We start from the raw sequence: 23,791 nt of genomic DNA, 5'->3' as shown, positions 1-23,791 counted from the left end.
TTATTTAGCCTGATCAGATAAGGGCCTAAAGGCCCTCTTTTACAGCTGACGAGGAACAACACATACCTAACATTTCACAAAAAAGTTCACAGTATTAAATGTCATAATAATATTAACAATGATAATAGTAATGGATGAAAGTAATAATAATAATAGTAATAATAATAATACCTTGTGGAACGAGCAGAAATTAGCAAAATACACAAAGCAATCACTCATATAAATACATCGGCCACACCATCGCAATTTTATAACCACTTCTACAACCGTTTAGATCACATAACATCAACAGATACGAAGAAAGTAAATTGGAAAAAGAAAACACTACATGGCAAACACCTGTATCATCTAACAAAGCCACACATCGATCAAGACGCATCCAACACATGGCGAACAAAAGGCAATATATACAGTGAGACGGAAGGATTCATGATTGCAATACAGGATCAAACAATAAACACCAGATATTACAGCAAGCATGTTATTAAAGATCCCAGTACCACAACAGATAAATGCAGTCTTTGCAAACAACAAATAGAAACAGTAGATCACATCACAAGCGGATGTAAAATACTAACAAATACAGAATACCCCAGAAGACACGACAATGTAGCAAAATTAATACACCAACAACTTGCCATACAACATAAACTAATAAAAAAAACGTTCCCACATACAAGTATGCAGCACAAAATGTACTGGAGAATGATGAATAGAAATTATACTGCAACAGAACCATTATAACAGATAAAACAACACCACATAATAAACCTGACATCATACTCACCAATAAAAAGAAGAAATTAACACAACTAATCGAAATATCCATACCCAAGACAACAAATATACAGAAGAAAACAGGAGAAAAAATTGAAAAATACATCCAACTGGCTGAGGAAGTCAAAGACGTGTGGCATCAGGATAAAGTTGACATCATACCAGCTATACTATCAACTACAGGAGTCACACCACACAATATCCACCAGTACATCTACGCAATACAGCTACATCCAACGTATATATACAACTACAGAAATCTGTAATTATTGATACATGTTCTATTACCCGAAAGTTCCTAAATGCAATGCAACATATACCGTACAGTTAAAAGGAAGTCACGCTTGATAAAGGTCCGCGTCACTTTCCATTTTTAACCAGACATAACCTCTGAGACAGGAAAGAGGAATAATGCTACTAATAATAATAGTAACAGATGATACTAATAATAATTATAACAATAGTAATGACAATAATAATAATAATAATAATGAATGGCATAATACTTAAATTATTGTAATACATTTGAATCTATGATTAGAGTTATCAGGAGTGAAAAGAATATAGATGAACGAAAAGACTTAAATGATAATTACAGTAGAAGATAGGAACTAATAAAATACAAAGAGAGAACTCTGCTGACAAAAGGGGGCGAGGGGGTAGAGGAAGCTGTGGCTTAGAGGGTATTTGGAGACAAAGCTGCGGATCTGAGTATGGCATAGATGGCTATTGTCATAGCAGATGGGCCATCAGCTGTCTTTTGAAGCTTGGAAAGGATTTGGTTTCTCTGGTATTTTGTAGAAGATTGTTCTAGCGTCTGGTTCCTGATTCGGAGAATGATTCAGAGAATATGGCAGTGTTATGTACTGGTACACAGAGGATTTTACTCTGTTGAGGGCGGGTGTTTCTGCTGTGCTGTTCAGGTATTAGTGTAAAAGTTGACAATAAATAAGAGGGAGTTCATTGGTTAGGAAGGCGACAGAGCAGACATAGGGTATGATACTCTCTAGACTTATTGACACGTATGCATGAGTGATATGGTAGGAATAGCGAATGCTATAAATGTATTGTGCACAAGCATTCATCGTCAGTTCCAATCTGCATGAGCTTTCCCATGAAAGCCCTTGGAAAATATTTTCACCATAGTCGACTAGAGGCAGGATATGTGGTTCTAAATTCTTCTTTTTAAGCTCTAAACGCAACAATTTTTTATATTTCTGTAGTGAGTGAAGCAACTTTGACACCTTCTTACAAACTGCAACTTTGTGTTCAGACTAGTCTGTATGATGGTCCAGAATTAATCACAAGCTCTTTGCAGAAGAAGAAAGGTTATTTCTGTGCCGTTTAGGATTAATATAAGATTAATATAAGACATAAGAAAAGTTACGAAAAGTTAGCTGTAAGGTTTCATATCACCATTCACCAAACGTACACTAATGGAGAGACACTTAAAATGAGAACTTAGGTCAATCTCTGATTGAGTTGCTCATATATTTTTACTTCTCTCGTTCCTTTTTACTTTACGAAACATAAAGTAACATATACCGACCAGATCGTTCCTGCATCTTCTACTCATCCACAATCGTATAAAAAAGCCTTCTTTCATTCTGCTATTCACCGAGCCATTTCCATCCCACTTTCTAAAGAAAAGATCAACGACGAAATCAATTTACTTAAAACAAAAGCACTTAACAACGAGTATAAACCTAACATAGTAGACGACGTCCTTAGAAAGAAAACTGCTAAAAGAATTACTAAGCTAGGCCCTTCTGTCATTGAGTCTCACTCAAAAAAATATTTCCCTATTCCTTTCGTGGGGCCTATCTCTTATCAGATCCAACGCATTCTTCGAAAGAAATACGATTGCAACGTTGCTTTTTCTACTAATAACAGTTTGGAAAAAAAAATCATTCATAATTTACATTCTATTCGTTCCCCTTTAGAAAATTCTGGTGTTTAGAAAATGGTCTGCGATACTTGCTCCTCTTACTATATAGGACAAACTGGACGTGCCTTCACTACCAGATATAAAGAACACTTGCTAAGAAAAAATGGCACTAGCCCTCAAAATTCGTCTTTTGCCGACCATCTTCTAATTACAGGTCATTCACCTAAAGCCATCTGTTATAGCAACATTTTGCACACCGAAAAGAAAGGGCGTAGACTAGATATTCTTGTAGAATTAGAGATTTTCAAGCATTTTGCTCGAAAGGGTAGCCTCATCCTTAACGAACAGCTACAGCTACGGAACAAAAATTTTTTCAACGGTATAAAGCCGTTACTCGATATGTGACTTCAAGTCTCCTTGTCAAGTTGCCGATGTGTTTTTTTTTTTTTTTACTTCTAAGGTAGTCCTATGTTTTTTTAATTATCAAATGTTTCTGGGCTGTATTTCACGTCAATATTGCTTTCTACAAGTTGTCATTCAGTCCTATCTACATTATCATAATGATGTTTTCATATTTGATCTCACTGTTATAAGGTTTGATATAGACAAAAAGTTATGTTGTATGCTAATATCAAACGAACATTGCTTTCCATTATGTACCAACTACTGTTCATTTATAATCATTTCTGCCTGTATTTCAAAGTGAAGTAGCCTAATTGTGCTGCCGTGCAATGTGTGATATCGCTCCATTCTGTTGAAACCAGGTTTCTTGAACGTTTGGAAAGTTGTTCAGTGCAGGAGTGACGGAAGTTTGTAACATCTCCACGTGACGACCGGCATTGACAGGTATTGTGTTTCCCTGTTCATTTGCGAAAAAATGCGGTCCGATAATCCCATGTGATGTAACACCACACCATACTGTCATTTTACTAGTGTGTAAAGACCGCTTACGAACGTCATGAGTATCAGTGTTTGCCCAGTAACGGTAGTCCTGTTTATTCACATCTGTGAGATGAAAATGTACCTCATCTGACATCCACATCTTGTTTAGAAATTCATGGTCATTGTTTATTTTCGTTTTCATTTGTTGACGGAATCCCAATCGTAGCCGGTAATCGTTGTCCCTCAATTGTTCCACCTTCTGTAGTTTGTACGGATGAAATTTTAAATCAAGATGAAGAATTCTGTGAACACTCTTCCGGGACATTCCAACCACTGCTGCTTGCTTACGAACTGAACGCCGTTGGATCCGTAAGACAGACGCGCACATAACATCAATGTTCGCTGGAGTAAGCACACTGCTTGGCCGTCCTGTTGGTTCCTTCTTGTGGTCTGATCCAGTTTCTTCAAAGTTATTAATACAACATTTTAACGCGTGTTTCGACGGAATGGCATCATGATATCGTAAATTATAAAAACGTCGAAACTCCCTCTGTGCCGCCACCAATAAGACATTTTTATGGCTAACGCACGCTGCTGCCCGTTTCACTGATCCATGATTACTGTAATGGCGGACTGTTTACTCACCGACTGTCACAAACCTGCAGTGATGCCATCTGCCCACGGCTGTCACTAATCATTTCAAACAGTCCCCTTATTCTGTGTCACCCTGTACAAATAAATGAAATAGGAAGCCCACTTGAAGGGTGTCGACATTCATTGGAGAATTCATCCATGAAAGAGATAGTTTACGTGACACTCTTTGGACCGATATTTGAGTACTGGTCGTGGTACGAGACCCTTAAGAGGTGAAATTAATAGAAATACAGGAGACCTAAGGAAGAGCGACGTCTTTAATTACTGGTTCAATTAGTAAAGGCTACAGCATTGTGGGGGCGCTCAACTGGTCGTGAAACTCTACTGGCAGAAATTACGAGGGAAACGTTTCCCATCACCCACAGATTGACTATAAAAATTCCGAGAGAGTACTCCCAAGAGAAGTCAGCCAACATACTACATTATACCACAATCATCTCGCGAAATGAGATGACGGGATAAACAGAAAAATCTGAGTTCATACGTGGGTTTACGGCAATCGTTCTTCACTAATGGGACAAGAAAGTTGTGATATGATTGTTGACGTCCTGCCGGCCACTCTTAACTCAAATCGTAAGGTGGCTTTCGGAGTACAGATGTATATATACATATGTAGATGTTGAATCATCTGCGACCCTTACCGCTAGAGGCGAACTTCATCGACAATAAATCAACTCACGTTACACACTGGCCCCCTACAGGATGTCGAATCGTCAGAAGAGAACAAGAAAACGGAACTGCTTTGGTAGATGTTCCTAAAATGGTAAATGTGGGCCTGCGTGTGCAATCAGTACATAGATAAAGCTCCAAATGAAGCCTGCAAGGTACAATAAAGGAAGAGTGGGTAAAATGTGAGAAGGATAAGGGTTCCACAATGAGATAGAAGCACAAAACGACCAAGTATAAGGAAGCGGAACGAAAACAAGGCGAATCTATTTCAATATGCTGCATGCATTTGCCTTAATCTGTTTACTGAAATCACAGAAAGTTTACAAGACTCGCGTCTCCCGAAGAGAATTCCAGTCACGCAACCACTGCAACCAAACATCTGGTGACGAATCAGTAGTTTATTCATTACTTCAAGAAGGAAGTCGTTGGTAGGTGTGCTGTCAGTCGAGAAACAATACATCTACATCATCTACATCTATACTCCGCGAGCCACCTTACGGTGTGTGGCGGAGGGTACTTATTGTACCACTATCTGATCCCCCCTTCCCTGTTCCATTCACGAATTGTGCGTGGGAAGAACGACTGCTTGTAAGTCTCCGTGTTTGCTCTAATTTCTCGGATCTTTTCGTTGTGATCATTACGCGAGATATATGTGGGCGGTAGTAATATGTTGCCCATCTCTTCCCGGAATGTGCTCTCTCGTAATTTCGATAATAAACCTCTCCGTATTGCGTAACGCCTTTCTTGAAGTGTCCGCCACTGGAGCTTGTTCAGCATCTCCGTAACGCTCTCGCGCTGACTAAATGTCCCCATGACGAATCGCGCTGCTTTTCGCTGGATCATGTCTATCTCTTCTATTAATCCAACCTGGTAAGGGTCCCATACTGATGAGCAATACTCAAGAATCGGACGAACAATCGTTTTGTAAGCTACTTCTTTCGTCGATGAGTCACATTTTCTTATAATTCTTCCTATGAATCTCAACCTGGCGCCTGCTTTTCCCACTATTTGTTTTATGTGATCATTCCACTTCAGATCGCTCCGGATAGTAACTCCTAAGTATTTTACGGTCGTTACCGCTTCCAATGATTTACCACCTATGGCATAATCGTACTGGAATGGATTTCTGCCCCTATGTATGCGCATTATATTACATTTATCTACGTTTAGGGAAAGCTGCCAGCTGTCGCACCATGCATTAATCCTCTGCAGGTCCTCCTGGAGTACGTACGAGTCTTCTGATGTTGCTACTTTCTTGTAGACAACCGTGTCATCTGCAAATAGCCTCACGGAGCTACCGATGTTGTCAACTAAGTCATTTATGTATATTGTAAACAATAAAGGTCCTATCACGCTTCCCTGCGGTACTCCCGAAATTACCTCTACATCTGCAGATTTTGAACCGTTAAGAATGACATGTTGTGTTCTTTCTTCTAGGAAATCCTGAATCCAATCACAAACCTGGTCCGATATTCCGTAAGCTCGTATTTTTTTCACTAAACGTAAGTGCGGAACCGTATCAAATGCCTTCCTGAAGTCCAGGAATACGGCATCAATCTGCTCGCCAGTGTCTACGGCACTGTGAATTTCTTGGGCAAATAGGGCGAGCTGAGTTTCACATGATCTCTGTTTGCGGAATCCATGTTGGTTATGATGAAGGAGATTTGTATTATCTAAGAACGTCATAATACGAGAACACAAAACATGTTCCATTATTCTACAACAGATTGACGTAAGCGAAATAGGCCTATAATTATTCGCATCTGATTTATGACCCTTCTTGAAAATGGGAACGACCTGCGCTTTCTTCCAGTCGCTAGGTACTTTACGTTCTTCCAGCGATCTACGATAAATTGCTGATAGAAAGGGGGCAAGTTCTTTAGCATAATCACTGTAGAATCTTAAGGGTATCTCGTCTGGTCCGGATGCTTTTCCGCTACTAAGTGATAGCAGTTGTTTTTCAATTCCGATATCGTTTATTTCAATATTTTCCATTTTGGCGTCCGTGCGACGGCTGAAGTCAGGGACCGTGTTACGATTTTCCGCAGTGAAACAGTTTCGGAACACTGAATTCAGTATTTCTGCCTTTCTTCGGTCGTCCTCTGTTTCGGTGCCATCGTGGTCAACGAGTGACTGAATAGGGGATTTAGATCCGCTTACCGATTTTACATATGACCAAAACGTTTTAGGGTTCTTGTTTAGATTGTTTGCCAATGTTTTATGTTCGAATTCGTTGAATGCTTCTCTCATTGCTCTCTTTACGCTCTTTTTCGCTTCGTTCAGCTTTTCCTTATCAGCTATGATTCGACTACTCTTAAACCTATGATGAAGCTTTCTTTGTTTCCGTAGTACCTTTCGTACATGATTGTTATACCACGGTGGATCTTTCCCCTCGCTTTGGACCTTAGTCGGTACGAACTTATCTAAGGCGTACTGGACGATGTTTCTGAATTTTTTCCATTTTTGTTCCACATCCTCTTCCTCAGAAATGAACGTTTGATGGTGGTCACTCAAATATTCTGCGATTTGTGCCCTATCACTCTTGTTAAGCAAATATATTTTCCTTCCTTTCTTGGCATTTCTTATTACACTTGTAGTCATTGATGCAACCACTGACTTATGATCACTGATACCCTCTTCTACATTCACGGAGTCGAAAAGTTCCGGTCTATTTGTTGCTATGAGGTCTAAAACGTTAGCTTCACGAGTTGGTTCTCTAACTATCTGCTCGAAGTAATTCTCGGACAAGGCAGTCAGGATAATGTCACAAGAGTCTCTGTCCCTGGCTCCAGTTCTGATTGTGTGACTATCCCATTCTATACCTGGTAGATTGAAGTCTCCCCCTATTACAATAGTATGATCACGAAACTTCTTCACGACGTTCTGCAGGTTCTCTCTGAGGCGCTCAACTACTACGGTTGCTGATGCAGGTGGTCTATAGAAGCATCCGACTATCATATCTGACCCACCTTTGATACTTAACTTAACCCAGATTATTTCACATTCGCATTCGCTAATAACTTCACTGGATATTATTGAATTCTTTACTGCTATAAATACTCCTCCACCATTGGCGTTTATCCTATCCTTGCGGTATATATTCCATTCTGTGTCTAGGATTTCGTTACTGTTCACTTCCGGTTTTAACCAACTTTCCGTTCGTAATACTATATGCGCACTATTTCCTTCAATAAGAGATACTAATTCAGGAACCTTGCCCTGGATACTCCTGCAGTTTACCAATATTACGTTAACTTTTCCTGTTTTTGGTCTCTGAGGACGGACGTTCTTTATCAACGATGATAATGTCCTCTCTGGTAAGCCGTCAGGTATTTTATCGTTTCGCCCAAGGGGGGGTCCCTCTAACCTAAAAAACCCCCGTGTGCACGCCACACGTACTCTGCTACCCTAGTAGCTGCTTCCGGTGTGTAGTGCACGCCTGACCTGTCTAGGGGGGCCCTACAGTTCTCCACCCAATAACGGAGGTCGATGAATTTGCAACCATTATAGTCGCAGAGTCGTCTGAGCCTCTGGTTTAGACCCTCCACACGGCTCCAAACCAGAGGACCGCGATCGACTCTGGGCACTATGCTGCAGATATTAAGCTCAGCTTGCACTCCGCGTGCGATGCTGGTTGTCTTCACCAAATCAGCCAGCCGCCGGAAGGAACCAAGGATGGCCTCAGAACCCAAGCGGCAGGCGTCATTCGTTCCGACATGTGCTACTATCTGCAGCCGGTCACACCCAGTGCGTTCAATAGCTGCCGGAAGGGCCTCCTCCACATTACGGACGAGAACCCCCGGCAAGCACACCGAGTGCACACTGGCATTCTTCCCCGACCTACCCGCTATTTTCCTGAGGGGCTCCATAACCCGCCTAACGTTGGAGCTCCCTATAACTAATAGGCCCGCCCTCTGTGACTGTCGGGACCTTGCCGGAGAATCGGCCACTGGCCCAACAGGCGAGGCATCCTGTGGTGGCTCGGAAACGATGTCATCACCACTAGGAAGCACCCCGTACCTGTTGGAAAGGGGTAAGGCAGCTGCCACGCGGCCAGATCCCACCTTCGCCTTTCGGCCAGGCACGCGCGAGCCCACCACTGTCCGCCATTCACCCTGGAGTGATGGCTGACCGGTAAGATGCTCACTGCCGGAAGACGCAGCGACATCAGGGGTTCCATGTGATTCCAAGGCCACCGAAGTAGGCATAGGTCTCACCACAGTTGCCCCAACGCCACTACCACTACGAGCCGACGCCTGCGCCTCGAGCTCGATGAGCCTAACAGACAAAGCCTCCACCTGCCCCCGAAGAGTGGCCAATTCTCCTTGCGTCCGCTCACAACAACCACAGTCCAATAACAGGTCGACGGAAGGACCTGTGAGAAAGAATATTTTGCTTTTGGAAAGAAGAAACATAACATTTAGCTCATATTGTGGAGCAATTTATGTGCAGGAGATTGGTGAACAAGATTGTTAAAGTACGGAAAGAACTGGACAATGAAAGAGAAACAATATAAATAAAGCTTTCCGAAAGCTACGATTTAACTTAGTAGCTTCGAAAAGGGATTGGGATTTCAAGCGAAAGTTAAAATAAGTCAACAAATATCAAAATATTATTTTTAGTTTTAGCAAATCTATAGGTCTTTACTATCAATTATACAGTTCATTAGCGTAAATCATTTTATGAAAGAGGAAATATTATTTGCTAATGTTGCTATCGCTATGTGGACTGTGCTCCGAAATCATTCCCTGTTCCAGGAAACCAGTTAGAGTCTAGCATTTATCTGGAGTCAATAATCCGATCTTTGTCGGGAAGATGGTCTTTGTTCTGCACAAGCTGCGTATCATTCTTGAGCTGTATCGGTAGCACACGTCCACTTTAAACAATGCCAAAGAGCAGTATACAGAGAAAAAGGGAAAATTAAATAGAAATGAAATGTAAAGGCACAATACGTTAGGTTAAGAAAACAAGACTTAAGGAACTAGGTACCGCGGAATTAAAGCTGTGAGGACGGGTAGTGAGTCGTGCTTGGGTAGCTCAGTTGGTGGAGCACTTGCCAGCGAAAGGGAAAGGTCCCGAGTTCGAGTGTCCGTCCAATACACAGCTTCGATCGGCCAAGAAGTATAAAGATTTAAGAAAATTCGACATTTGCTTAGGAAATTTCTACATAGGAAAAGCATTCGAGAGTGAAAAGAGATGAAAGTTATTTGAAGCCCTCAGAACACATTGCAGTAAAAGACGAGTACTGTTCTGTGCGTACTGGAATCAAGAGGGAACAAGAAAAATGGAAGACGAAGGAAGTTCTGCTCGAATTAAAGCGGTCTGTAAGGGCAGTCCTACTCTCCAGTGAATCATGAAAAAAAAGGGAAGGAACAACAGCGTGTTTAAAATTCCCAGTGAATTCATATAATTCATCAGATTCACTGATGACATTGTTGTCCTCAATTAAAGTGACAAAAATTTAGAAGACCTGTTGAATAGAACGAAAAATTAAGCACAATATACGGAGTTGGAGGAAATAAAAGAATGTTAAGGATTAAGGCCCATCAGAAATGAAATAAGAAACAAACTTAACTAAAGACTGAGAAAAAATTAAGGCGCACAACATTCTATGGGAAAGAGTCATCGACTGGGAGAAAATAGGAGAGTTAGAGACTCGAAGCATTTAGGTGTTGGTGCTGCAGAAGAATGCTAAAAGTTTAGTTAGCTAATAATATAAAAAAATCTGATTCTCCGCAGAATCAGAGGGAGAAGAAATATATGGAAACGCTAACTAGAAGGAGAAATACGATCGTAGACCACCAATTGAGACGAGAGGGAATAACTTTAATTCAAGTAAGATGAGGCATGGCAATATGTGTAGGGGAAGACACATATTAGATTATGTTGCATCAATAAGTTATACCACATAAAATCAACCGGAAGATTGATGATAAAAATAATACAGTAAATAATTAATAACAGCTTGCAGTTTGCATTGGCAAGAACAGCGTGGCATTCACCTATGTTGTCTTAATAAATTGTCACTGTAATGAGGCATAACTTTCTTAATTTTCTTTACCATTTCTAGCAATGGCTCATTAGTGCTTTAGGAAGGAAAGAGGCTTATGCTCCCGATAGCGGTTTCATATGGATGTACGCTGCAGTAGTTCTGCAGAGAAGAAGACTCCTGTACAGAGTAGACTATAGTGGCAAGTTGCCTCTAACTAATCTTGGGATTGAAGACCACAACATGGAAAAAAAAAGGTTCAAATGGCTCTGAGCACTATGTGACTTAACTTCTGAGGTCATCAGTCCCCTATAACTTAGAACTACTTAAACATAACTAACCTAAGGACAACACACACATCCATGCCCGAGGCAGGATTCGAACCTGCGACCGAGACTGTAGCACCTAGAACCGCTCGGCCACTCCGGCCGGCTGAAGAAATCACTAATTTTATATAACGCATATAATATGCTTTGTTCAAACTGATTTAATGGTATAGCTAGTGCCAAACAATCGTTCTCTTCTCACAATAGACGTCACATTTTAAGTTTTGCTTCATAGTAATGTTTTCTTATTCAGTACTGTGATTGAGAAGTATAGAGTAATACACCTTCATTGTCTGGAAAGTAGGTCTCCTGATTGTGATATAATGTGATGTAGATGATTAAAAGCATTTTTTCACATCCTTCCAGTCTTATTTGTGGTATGAAGTGTGATAAACTGAAAACATTTCGTGTGTGATGGGTACAAACGAAAAACAAATGTAAGATTGTTTGGCACTGGTATCATGATTTCATTCTAGATCTACTGTTGGCTCCAGTACCGCAGTTAGATCTCTTGTCTAAATCATTGCCTCTAGCCATACAATGGACTTCGTTGTAGGTTTCTTTTCTAGACAGAGAGAAAAATATAAAGAGAAAAACCATTCAAAAACTGATCTCAATCACAGGAAAAATTGTATGGAATAAAATAGTAATTTTTTCATGACTCTAATAAAAAATTGGATATATAGAAACTGTTACCGTTCCTGGTACTGTACCTAACGATGTTCTATGTAATTAGAAACCAACAGAAGAATTCGATTTTAATAAGCAGCAAGACGATCTTTTAAACGAATGTTCTAGGAATCACGGCAAAATAACACTGGCCTTTGGAATGAGCCATATATTTGTTTCTAAAGAGGTACTTGAATGTTTCACGAAGAAAAATGTAGTTAGCACATAAATGTGTCATAAAGATAGTGTGATGGGTGAACGCATTCGAAGCGCCCTTCATTGAAACTGGTATCAGAAACAGAATACTGATGTTGCCAGCGAGTGAAAATAAGAATGGTCCAAGACAGTCCTACTTTAAGACACAGTATTTCAAGAAACGTTTCGGTGTTATCTTAGATTGTAGAGCACGAGTAATTAAATCACGATTGATCTCCAAAAGAAACGAATTTTTTAGAAATAGTCATGGAGAATTTTACTGTATGGCAGTCAAAACCTAGAGAACCAAAATGTATCACAGATTGTCAACTTCTGATAGCGAAGAAAAAGGGAAAAAAACTTAATAAGTGGGCTGGAGGAGTCACAGAACGGTGTCCAGAGGTATCACTCGGGGTTCGAAGGAAAGCAGAAGTAAATATATGGGCCTCGTCCTGGTGTATAATATCTTGTTGCTTCCATAATGCTGCATACTGGAGACTGAGCTGTGAATTAATTTTTGTTGTAAAGCACGAAGGCTTCTTTCGTGCAAATTTTTGTCTCAACTGTGTCTGTTGCCTACTTTCAATCGATTTAGAAGCCATTTATGGCTTCATCGTCAGGTAACGGGGCACAGTTATTGAAATGGTGTACACCCGGAAGTATAATCTGTTGCTGTTCAAAAGCAACGTGTAGTGTGGTAAACATGACTTTAAAGGCTTCAAACTTATATGCAAATGAACAAGGAACACAGGTGAGTGGAAAATAAGTACGAAAATAACCTTTGTTCTCCAAAACAATATCACGCACAAATAACGTGTAAAACAGAGAAAAGAGTGGAAGATTAAGTTAAGGGAAATTAAGAGGAAGGCAAGGGTAAAGGAGAAGAAGAATACCTACAAAAACATTGCCTTCGGTGACACACAAAAGCGTTAAGAGAATGGCATCATGAATGTGTCTCCACATAGCTTTCACGAAAAACGGGCTGTAGCTCCAACAACAACAGATGATGATTATTATGCTTTAACATGTGGCTTGTTGTATCGTATACTACAGCAGAGTGTGTTTCAAAACGTTGCTTCAGATGCAAACCGTATTCTGTTGTTCTCCACTGCAAATGAAGCACAAATGGAGATAAGATCTGAAACGTCAGAATACGTCGTCAAAAGTGCGGTACTTCTGGTTTATGTAAATCCAGAAAGCAGAAAAAAATCCTTTCTGTCGCATTCATCGTTCAGTCACTTTCTCTGTCTCTCTCTCTCTCTCTCTCTCTGTAGCAGGAACCTGACTCTCGAATAACCTTCCGCGGAAGACAGTAAATGTCATATCTGCTAAAGCAACAATGAAAATTACCACTGTCCACGAACTCATTCGCTACCCTGCACATTTTTCTTTTCGACCATATCTTCCTCTTCTCCCAGTATTCTTAGCTAGGGCAGTCTCCTTAAATTTCATTTCCCCCGGAACTCACTACATCAGAAAACGACTATGTTGTAGTCCTACAAGTTCTTTTAATATCTGCCACTATTTTTGTTTTTATTTTTGCCATTATTATTACTATTTCTAATACTATTATTATTATACTTATTATTATTATTGTTATTACTATTCCTGTTATCACAATTAGTGGCAACAGGTGGAGTAGAACAAGTGCTTCCAGTTTTAACCTTATTAGTTCACAGTCAGTATTATTGACTCATATTACCACTTCACACACTCAAATTATTTGAATGCTGTTAGTCATATTAAAATTGCTAATTATTAGAAAACACTGATGGAAAAAAGGTATATCTCTGAAACCCTGGTCCGACGAAAGACAGGCCTTGCCTCTGGGCACTAATCAGATCAGCTTAATTAAATAAATAGATGCAAAGTGCGAGTGTTGAGAACCACATTTACGGACTGCGTCTTGCTGAATCGCTTAACTCGGACGTGCATGATAACATAAAAAAAACGTAGGAAACACTGACTTTGCGACAATATGACACATCTCCTAGTATCCTTTATATATTTGTGCACCCTACAATATTTTACTTAAAGAACCGTTAAAGAAATACTTTTGTAGTCCCACAGCCTACACGTTCCGTTCCTGTCTTGAGTTAATCTTCATTTCCAACGTTATAGTACTTAATATTTTAATGTGTCACTGAATATTAGGAGCAACTGTATCGTATCGACCTTTTACACATCATTTCATGACTTGAAACGGTTATATATATATATATATATATATATATATATATATATATATATATATATATATATATATAGCATAAAAAAGTTTTAATGTGACAAAAATGATAAAGTGAAACAAGCAACCATAGCTTGTGCATAAGTAATCAAGTCGCCCTTAACAGCATTCATAACAGTTCATGACTTCAACATCTACATCTACATAGTTACTTTGCAATTCACAAATAAGTGACTGGCAGATTGTTCATTGAACCAATTTGAAACTGCTTGTCTACCATTCCACTCTCGAACAGTGCGCGGGAAAAACGAACCCTTCAATCTTTCCGTGTGAGCTCTAGTTTGTCTTATTTTCTTACGATGATCATTTCTCCCTGTGTAGGTGGGTGCCAACAAAATATTTTCGCACTCTGAGAAGGAAGCTCGTGACTGAAACTTCATGAGGAGGTCCTTCCGCAGTAAGAGACGCCAAACGCATTTGTTTTAACGGCTGACACCCCAATTCGGGTGTCACATCCGTACCGCCCTCTCCTCAATTTCACGATTTTAAAAATCGAGCTGCCTTCCTTGCACTTTTTCGATGTCCGCCGTCAATCCTATCTGATGCCGATCCCACACCACGTAACAATACTCCAGAAGAGGTCAGACAAGCGCAGTGTAAGCTGTCTCTTTAGTAGACCTGTTGCATTTCCTACGTGTTCTGTCGATAAATTGCAGTATTTGGTTTGCTTTCCCCACAACACTATCTGTGTGACTGATTTATTGTGTATTTTCAGGAAATCTTATTTACCTTACGGTATGCATTTAGCTCTAAGGATGGAGGAAGCTCGTCGAGGAAATTACCAGCAGATGTCATGAAACTTCCTGGCAGATTAAAACTGTGTGCCGGACCGAGACTCGAACTCGGGACCTTTGCTGTGAAGACGGGGCGTTAGTCGTGCTTGGGTAGCTCAGTGGTAGAGCACTTGCCCGCGAAAGTCAAACGTCCCGAGTTCGAGTCTCGGTCCGGCACACAGTTTTAATCTGCCAGTTTCATATCAGCGCACACTCCGCTGCAGAGTGAAAGTCTCATTCTGGGAGCAGGTGTCATGAAATGCAAATGTTTCTAGGAAGATGATGATGTTTGGTTTTTCGGGGCGCTCAGTTGCGGGGTCATCAGCGCCTGTACAAAGTCCCATTTTTTACACAATCCAATCTAGCCACTGCCACGAATGATGATGATGGTGACGAAGTGATGAGGACAACAGAAACACCCAGTCCCCGGGCAGAGAAAATCCCCAATATATTCGGGAATCGAACCTGGGACCCCGTGACCAAGAGGCAGCAACGCTAGCCTCTAGACCTAGAGCTGCGGACTGTTCCTACGAAGAAAAAGCTTTAAGAGCTTTGCTCAGATATTATTGCGCTAGTCCATGTTCCGTATTATGTGACGTACGTCTATAGTGGTGGAGCAGAGTTATGATCTGAGCATATGTATCTGGAATCTTTCTTCGTGAAGTGTCACAGAATAACTTTTTATTCATTGACTATTCGCCCTGGGCACATTATGGTTTTTGTGGTGTCACCGCCAGACACCACACTTGCTAGGTGGTAGCCTTTAAATCGGCCACGGTCCGTCAGTATACGTTGGACCCGCGTGTCGCCACTATCAGTGATTACAGACCGAGCGCCGCCACACGGCAGGCCTAGTCTAGAGAGACTCCCTAGCACTCGCCCCAGATGTACAGCCGACTTTGCTAGCGATGGTTCACTGTCTACATACGCTCTCATTTGCAGAGACGACAGTTTACCATAGCCTTCAGTTACGTCATTTGCTACGACCTAGCAAAGCGCCATATTCAGTTACTATAATGACTATCTTCAAGAATGTATTCTGAACAGATAATATTGCGACTCATGTACTGTCAAGAGCGACGTTCATCATTAATGTATTAAAGCTAAGTATCAAACTAATTATGTCCGCTTTCCGAATTCTCATTCCTTGTCATGTTCCAGACCTCACGTCAGTATAGTTCTTCCCTCCTCACGCCAGCCTGCGTGAGCTAAAACGCGTGCATTTCGGCCTCCACTCGTAACACGGTTTTGGCTCTTCTGCTAACACAAAAGTTTTAACTGAGGAGGTTTGAAATTAGATATTCTTCGGCATGATGTTTACCACGTTTTAATGTTTGTATGCATCTGATGATGCGGCTACAGGCAACGAAAGCCGTAGTGCCATTTAAAATTAGCCCAAAATACTGATATATTCGGAATTCTTGCAACGAGAAGAAAATGAAAAAAGATTCCTTCTCGCTGTGTGTTTCAAGTAACATAGGTAACTTTTCTTGTTCAAAACATTCTAGGTGTACATCGATAGGGCTAATGTTACGACAGTCATCTACAAATAACTCATTCAGCATACGGCGGCGGCGACAGGCAGTAATCTTTTAAGTATTCAGTCCATGCGGAAACATTCCGGACCGCCGGCTAGCGCTGGTTTTTCGCTCGTCGTCCACGTGCGTCAGGCTGTGGACCTGCGCAGGACAACTTGTCCGGCCGGCTTTTTGTCCCCGTCTGCGATACCTGGCGGCATCCTGACCCCACGCAAGATCCTCCAGTAGGAAGGTCACAGGCACGTGCGCGGTGTGTTTGGCCGAGTATACGTTATAAAGTCCAAGCGCTTTTACAATTTAATCAAAGAAAAGTACGATGAAATTGGTGCTGTTAGAAAGCTACGCACTTTTCGTTGGGGATCATCAGCCTAAGTGCATCAGGTACAAAAAATTTTAAGATTTATGTAACTGACAGGAAAGAGCTAAATAGCTAACAAGGAAATTGTGGTCTAAGAACCGATCACTGGGCTAGTTTCCTTAATTTCACTTTTGCTGTTGTAGTGGCATGTTCACTGTCGAGAGTAAAGCTGTTGTCGGGTATTAACACGTGGTCAGATTCAGTGAAGAGCTGATACTTGTATTTATCAGACGTTTAGGAAAGGGCTAACATTTCCCTTACTGATTCAGACATGTTATTGTAACGAAACCCACATAGATCCGATATTTTGAAGAAACTACTATATCTTTACATTACTTTAATGACAAAAAAAAATTTGGATACAGGTCAATGGTCTTGAAGGTTTACGTCGCTAATGTTTTTGGCATATCGACAAACGTTCGAAATCGATGTTGACTTATCGCCGTCGGGGACTTTCTGAAAGCTGGAATCAATTACTACGGAATCCTTCTGCCTTTAACGGGAATGTGAAGACATCGGACGAATTTCAATGGGCAGTGTCCCAGTGATATAATCCATAATTGATTTCATACACTATTTTAAGAAATGTAGTAGTTTACGAGAAACAATATTGAGAAGATTTAGAGAACCGGCATTTGAAGCTGACTGGTGATCGATTCTACCGCTGCCAACATACACTGCGAGTAAGCTCTATGGAGATGAGAGCGCAGAAATTAGGGCTCATACGGAGGCGTGTTTCCCTCCCTCTATTGGCGAGTGGAACAGGAAAGGAAATGATGGTTCAGATGGCTCTGAGCACTATGGGACTTAACATCTGAGGTCATCAGTCCCCTAGAACTTAGAACTACTTACACGTAACTAACCTAAGAACATCACACACATCTATGCCCGAGGCAGGATTCGAACCTGCGACCGTAGCGATCGCGCGGTTCCAGACTGAAGCGCCTGGAACCGTTCGGCTACAGCGGCCGGCAAAGCAAATGACAAAAAGTGTTACAAGGTACCCTCCGCCAAGCGCCGTACTGAGACTTGCGGAGTATCTATGTAGATGTAGATGTAGGTGTACAATTCACAGAGTACATTATTCAGTTTATAACGTTTTTTAAATTCTTTTCCAGTCACCTCTTACTCTCTAGATAAAGAGCTTGACGCAGAATACTTGAAACAAAATTTGAAGTTGGTCTTTCCGCACGTATTAGTTTTCATTGTTTTTCCGGTTTCTTACGGAAATAAGTAAACGTGCACTTAGTTCAATTAACAGGGATCAGAGGAAGGAACATCAATAAAAATTAAATTTTTGAGAGTATATAAAACAACGTCCTCTGTGTCAAAATTTGATTCTAATCAGAAATTTGTATTAACATTGATATTCAGCAGTGACACGAGATCTGCAAACGAATAAACAGATACCAACAATACTTTTCACCTTCATTTGTATTCTGGTAGTTCTCAGACAATATTTCTAGATGCGAACCATTGACTGAATATGTTAGAACAGGTAGCGATAAGATGCACGTGGAGATTTTACGTGTAGGAGGCAAAAAGCTGTGTTTCAGGTAGACTAAATAACAAATTCCTAGGAACTGGAGTGTCCGCAACATTGGCAACCGTTTACGCTAAGCAAAAAAACAACGATTAGTCGTATTAAGCCAAGTTGAGCGGTTCACCGCAGGGGTCGCATCGTTCATACCGGATATCATTCCTGCGGCTGAATTTTCCGGATCTCAACAGGTCCGCGCGCGGCGGCGTCTGGCGGGACGAACTCTGCCAGGAGGCGGACTTGTGGCTGTCGGGGTCGCGCGAAGCGTTGGCGTTGTCGCGCACTTGTTGCGTGGCCCGCGCAAGCAAACTCGCACGTCCACACTCGCAAGTTCCGTAGAGGTTTGTAGCCCAGAGCGAGTACCTAGATCGCAGAACTGAACACTCAATACGCTAATGCAGTCGCTGCACAGCTCCTGGGGGTTGCAAATAAGCTCTCCAACGATGACGACGTTGCTATATCAAATGAAAAACGACGAATATTGAATTTACGGCTTTTACAAAGAATTAACATGATACTGATACGATATGAATCATCTGGCATGTTGTTCCTCGCCTAAGGTGGTTACGTAAGAATCATCACTCCCTTCTTATTTTCCGTACCTGTTTCGTCGTTAACAGCGTGCTTAAGTAACTCTACACTGTTGCAAGTGAAATTGTAGTTCTTTCAATAGTTTTGAAATCACCTCTACAGAGCAGAGGAGTTACTGTCTGTTGATCTAGTTCCCGACGACGTAAGAAACGGTAAGCAGTCAGTGGACAGCAGCGAAGGTAACTGGTTAAGTGGGTGCTGTGACGTACAAGGTATTTTACCCTAGCTTCAATTACCTCGACTGCTGACAAAATAGCCATTCTTGCCTGTTTTAGGCGTACTTGTTGATCTGCAGTCATTTCATTTGAAGAGTGTAGGAATTCTTTTCTTAGTTAATAGCAGCAATCACTTTTAAGATCGCACCATTTTTGCACAACATAAATTTTCCAAAAGATTTCTGATGATACATAAGAGTTAGAGCTCCACGTATTCAGATCACCTTCTAACAGAAGATGTGGAGCATAAAAAATTAAATTGCTTGCTTTACTCTGATATTCCTGTTGATGGAATCGTATTTGTATCCCCGAATCAAACTGGAACATATTTACTGCGATTGCATATCCTGAAATGCATTATCTATTCACACGTATTGCATGAACCCGTTAACAGCAGACAAGAAGATAGTAATTCAGCAGTGGTCGTATAGTACTCCAGTAAGAGGGCGTCCACATGGATTTCAGTGCAACGCGTACAGTAATCAAATGTGAAGTAGTGATACGTCGTTTGGATAAATTACTAGGATATCACGCTGGAGTGAGTTCCCACAACAAGTTTCTGAATAGAATAACTCACAGGCGACGGTATATGAGCTATCCGTGACCACAGTAGGTGGTGAAGAAGATTCCAATACAAGGGTCGATACGTCGATCGTGTGGAGGAATATGGAGAGACACTTGTCGCGGCCTAACAACCTAAAAGTTTTCAGCTTCACGGACGTACTAGCTCGAGCATCACTGCGTTTACAGGAACGCAACCGTTCAGGCTCCATTCTCCTCGATGTCAGGGGCTGCCTAACTTTCCTCACGGAGTTTCATTTTGCTAAGTTACGTAACTCTACCAGCGTTTCACATCAAGTTCTTGACCACATAAGTAAACCATTCATTTAAAGCTTCAGTAAATTGTAGAGTTTGTTCTACTCTAAGTCTTACAGTGGTATTAAATGGTATTACTTCATAAAATGCCGCTTGGCTCGCCATGCTCACACATTTTGGGCATTTCCTGTCCAACATCTCGTAAATATTTGAAATGAAACCATATTTCAAAACAGCCACGAGCTCCTGTCAAGCTAACTCTTTATTTCCTGTTGGTTTACATCTTCTTATCACCCCACGAATCATGATATTAGTTTCAACAGCGAACAAGGCAACGGTTTTACTGTGGAATCAAACAAAATACAAGTCGTGACGCAGTGTGGCTTTTACTTTGTATGACGTCACAGTAAAGATGTTTCCATCTAGCTTCTCCTAAATAATTTTTTGATACCTGCAGATAATCCGAGGATAGATTCCCATAGTAAACAAAGATTAATTTAACAGGAGCTCGTTCACTGTGTCGTCGAGATATCAAACTCGAATTAATAAAAATTAGGCAAAGTACTTCGCAGGTCACACAGTTATTGGATTTGAAAGTCGGTCTTAGTTAAGCTACGAACGACACATTTCTGAGGGGGTTAAAGTTTGAAAACTTCTGATACATTCGTTTCTGATTTCGGTGAATGATGTTACGGACAACGTTCCGGAGGTTTTTAGTTGTCACGGTAGATTAAACCGTAGTGTACAGGTACCAACCGTTCGAAGGTTAGTTATTAAATTGTTGGACTGCGCGGCACTGAACAAGTGAGTCAACTTTTAATTCTCAACCAGACACATCGGCTGCGGAGAAGGCCAAGGCTGGTGGAGACCACGTACCGCTCACAGGGTCACACTGTCGGAGGTGCTGCAGCAGAGGCGCGGGCACGTGGGCAGCACACATGTAGCGACGCGCGGGAGCCACTCGACAACAGCGCGACACCCGGGCAGGGGACACGCGCGCGCACACGTGCTCACCGCGTGGACGCCCGGCGAGTACTGGCCGGCGGGAGCGCGCGGCGCAGCCTCCCGCGGCGCAGCCTCCCTCGCTCCCTGCGCTACCTCGCCTCCCCTCCCCCCCCCCCCCCCCCCCCCCACGCCACCATAACCACAACGATGCCGGCGCCTGGCGCTGTCTGGCGGCTCCCTGCGTACTCACCGTCCGCTGACTTAGGGGAAGCCCCGGGCACAGTGGTGGCCGGCGCTATGCCCGAAGACCCGCGCGTCTGTGCCGCTGGGGCAGCGAAGTGGAGATGAACGGTGTAGCGAAGGTCGCAGACGCAGACGCAGACGCAGGTCGCAGGAGAGCTTCTGTAAAGTTTGGAAGGTAGGAGATGAGATACTGGCAGAAGTAAAGCTGTGAGGACCGGGCGTGAGTCGTGCTTCGGTAGCTCAAATGGTTGAGCACTTGCCCGCGAAAGGCAAAGGTCCCGAGTTCGAGTCTCGGTCGGGCACACAGTTTTAATCTGCCAGGAAGTTTCATATCAGCGCACTCTCCGCTGCAGAGTGAAAATCTCATTCTGGAAGTTCAACATTGTATAGATTGTAATAGCGATGGTATTGTGGTTAACTGGTCACGATGTTGCACTGAGAAGTGGCCGAGCCGGGTTCTACATCTCCTCGTGCCATTTATTTATTTACTTATTTTTTCACAACTTTACTAACTGTCCGTCCGGTCATTGGAACGCTTGTTCTCTTTCTGTAGTGTCGGCAGCTGTCACACTACACACTGGTTATATAATTATAAGTCAAGTGGCACGTCGTAAGTAAATCTGATGATGAGAGCAGGTGAGGTACTACATAGACGTCTCGCAGAAATCAAAACAACAACTAAAGAGATGTGAATTACGTTACAACAAAGGAATTCAAGAGTAAAAACTTCCAAAAGAGGACGCAACTTCAAAACCATTTGTTTTGACAGAGCACAGAGAAACGCCACGCAGGGTGGCCGCGCGGTCTATGGCTCCTTGACCCGGTTAGCGCGACCCCTCGAGCATGGGTGTGTGTATTGTCCTTAGCGTAAATTACTTTAAGTTGGATTAAGTAGTGTATAAGTTTAGAGACCGAAGACCTGAGTAGTTTGGTCCCATATTACTTGCCACAAATTTCTAAATTTCCACAGAGAAACTGCGTGATTGTGAAACTGTTTCGTTCAATTGTTCCTCAGCTTATGTGACAAACTATTATGTGATCAAAAGTATCGGAACACGTGGCTGGAAGTGACTTACAAGTTCGTCTAGAAATAACTGAAAAACCACAAAAATACAAAGAAACAGAACAGAAATTCTTGTTGTGCAGACATGGTGTTTAATTAGGTAAGATGGCAGATGGCAGATGGCACAAGAAACATCAACAAAAAGGACATTGTACAAGCAGTCCCAGGTTTCACTGAAAGAGATAAATCAGAAACACGTATAGCAAGTGATGAAAATTATGAGAAACTAATGCCAGATGGAGTGTACAAAGCCATGTGGGGTATGAAGAAAAGAAAGGCATTGGGAGATGGTGTTTTAATAGAAACAGTTAAAGTTGCAGGCAAGAAAATACAGAAAGAAAAGATAATATTGTTTATAGATTTTCAGAGGACAGCAATACCTATTAACTAAAATAAAGCTGTTAAATTTGTTTTCGGATGTAATCTGCCTCGACCAAACATTTTTTTTTAAATTCTGAGTTGCAGATAGATTCATCGCCGCTATATGGTGAGTTACAACTGTCATTTCCATCATATTGTGACATTCCATCCTGGATTTTCAAATTGTTCAATTTCATTTCTTCTTGTGTACAGTATGTTTAGCCGATGTTACAGCTTCATCAGTGGATTTTCTCCTTCTTTCTTATTATCACACTCTGATGCTGTAATTTCAGCTAAACATGTATGGGTAAAAAGAAAGAAAAAGAAAAATGTGTTTACTCAAGGCTGATCCCATCCAAAAACAAATTTATTTGTAACCAAACACAGACATGAGAATAAGTTTCAACTTCAAGAAGAATAATGTTACATAGTTGTTCTACAGATCAAATTCATGATAAACATTTTGATGTAGAATATGTCAAGAGAAGAAACTTAGAACACTTCTAGACATCGCCTTCCATCGGTAATGCTGGAATTCAGTGTGGTGTTTGCCGACCCTTAGCCTTGATGACGGCTTCCATTCTCGCAGGCATGCGTTCAGTCAGGTGCTAGAAGCTTTCTTGGGGAATGGAAGCCCATTCTTCACAGAGTGCTACACTCAGGAGAGGTATCGATGACGGCTGGTGATGCCTGGCACGAAATCGGCTTTCCGAAACATCCCAAAGGTGTTCTGTAGTATTCAATTCAGGACTCTGTGCAGGTCAGTCCGTTACAGGGATGTAATTGTCGTGCAACCACTCCGCCACAGGCCGTACATTATGAACAGGCGCTCCATAGTGTTGAAAGATGCAGTCGCCGTCCCCGAAATGCTCTACAACGGTGGGAAACAAGAAGATGCACACAGCATCAATGTAGGACTGTGCTGCGATAGTGCCACCCAAAACAACAAGGGGTGCAAGCCCCCTCCATGAAAAATACGACCACACCATAACACCATCACATCCGAATTTTACTGTTGGCACTACACACGCTGGCAGATGACGTTCACCGGA

At 41.8% G+C, this 23,791-nt stretch overlaps 1 protein-coding gene across 1 annotated transcript in view; it reads right to left on the bottom strand.

Moving 5' to 3' along the window:
• The window catches only part of LOC126481701 (epithelial discoidin domain-containing receptor 1-like), a 66,823-nt gene extending 45,671 nt beyond the window's left edge, over window positions 1–21,152 (bottom strand). Inside the window, exon 1 of the mRNA XM_050105649.1 lies at window positions 21,005–21,152. The gene's annotated coding sequence lies outside the window, so the exon portion shown is untranslated. The remainder of the gene's footprint in view (window positions 1–21,004) is intronic.
• Window positions 21,153–23,791: the final 2,639 nt, after the last annotated feature.

The sequence above is a fragment of the Schistocerca serialis genome, chromosome 5, assembly GCF_023864345.2.
Source record: "Schistocerca serialis cubense isolate TAMUIC-IGC-003099 chromosome 5, iqSchSeri2.2, whole genome shotgun sequence".
Taxonomy (NCBI): Eukaryota; Metazoa; Arthropoda; class Insecta; order Orthoptera; family Acrididae; genus Schistocerca; species Schistocerca serialis.
Note: the sequence above shows the minus strand (reverse complement) of the source record. Positions and strands in the feature narration are given on the sequence as shown.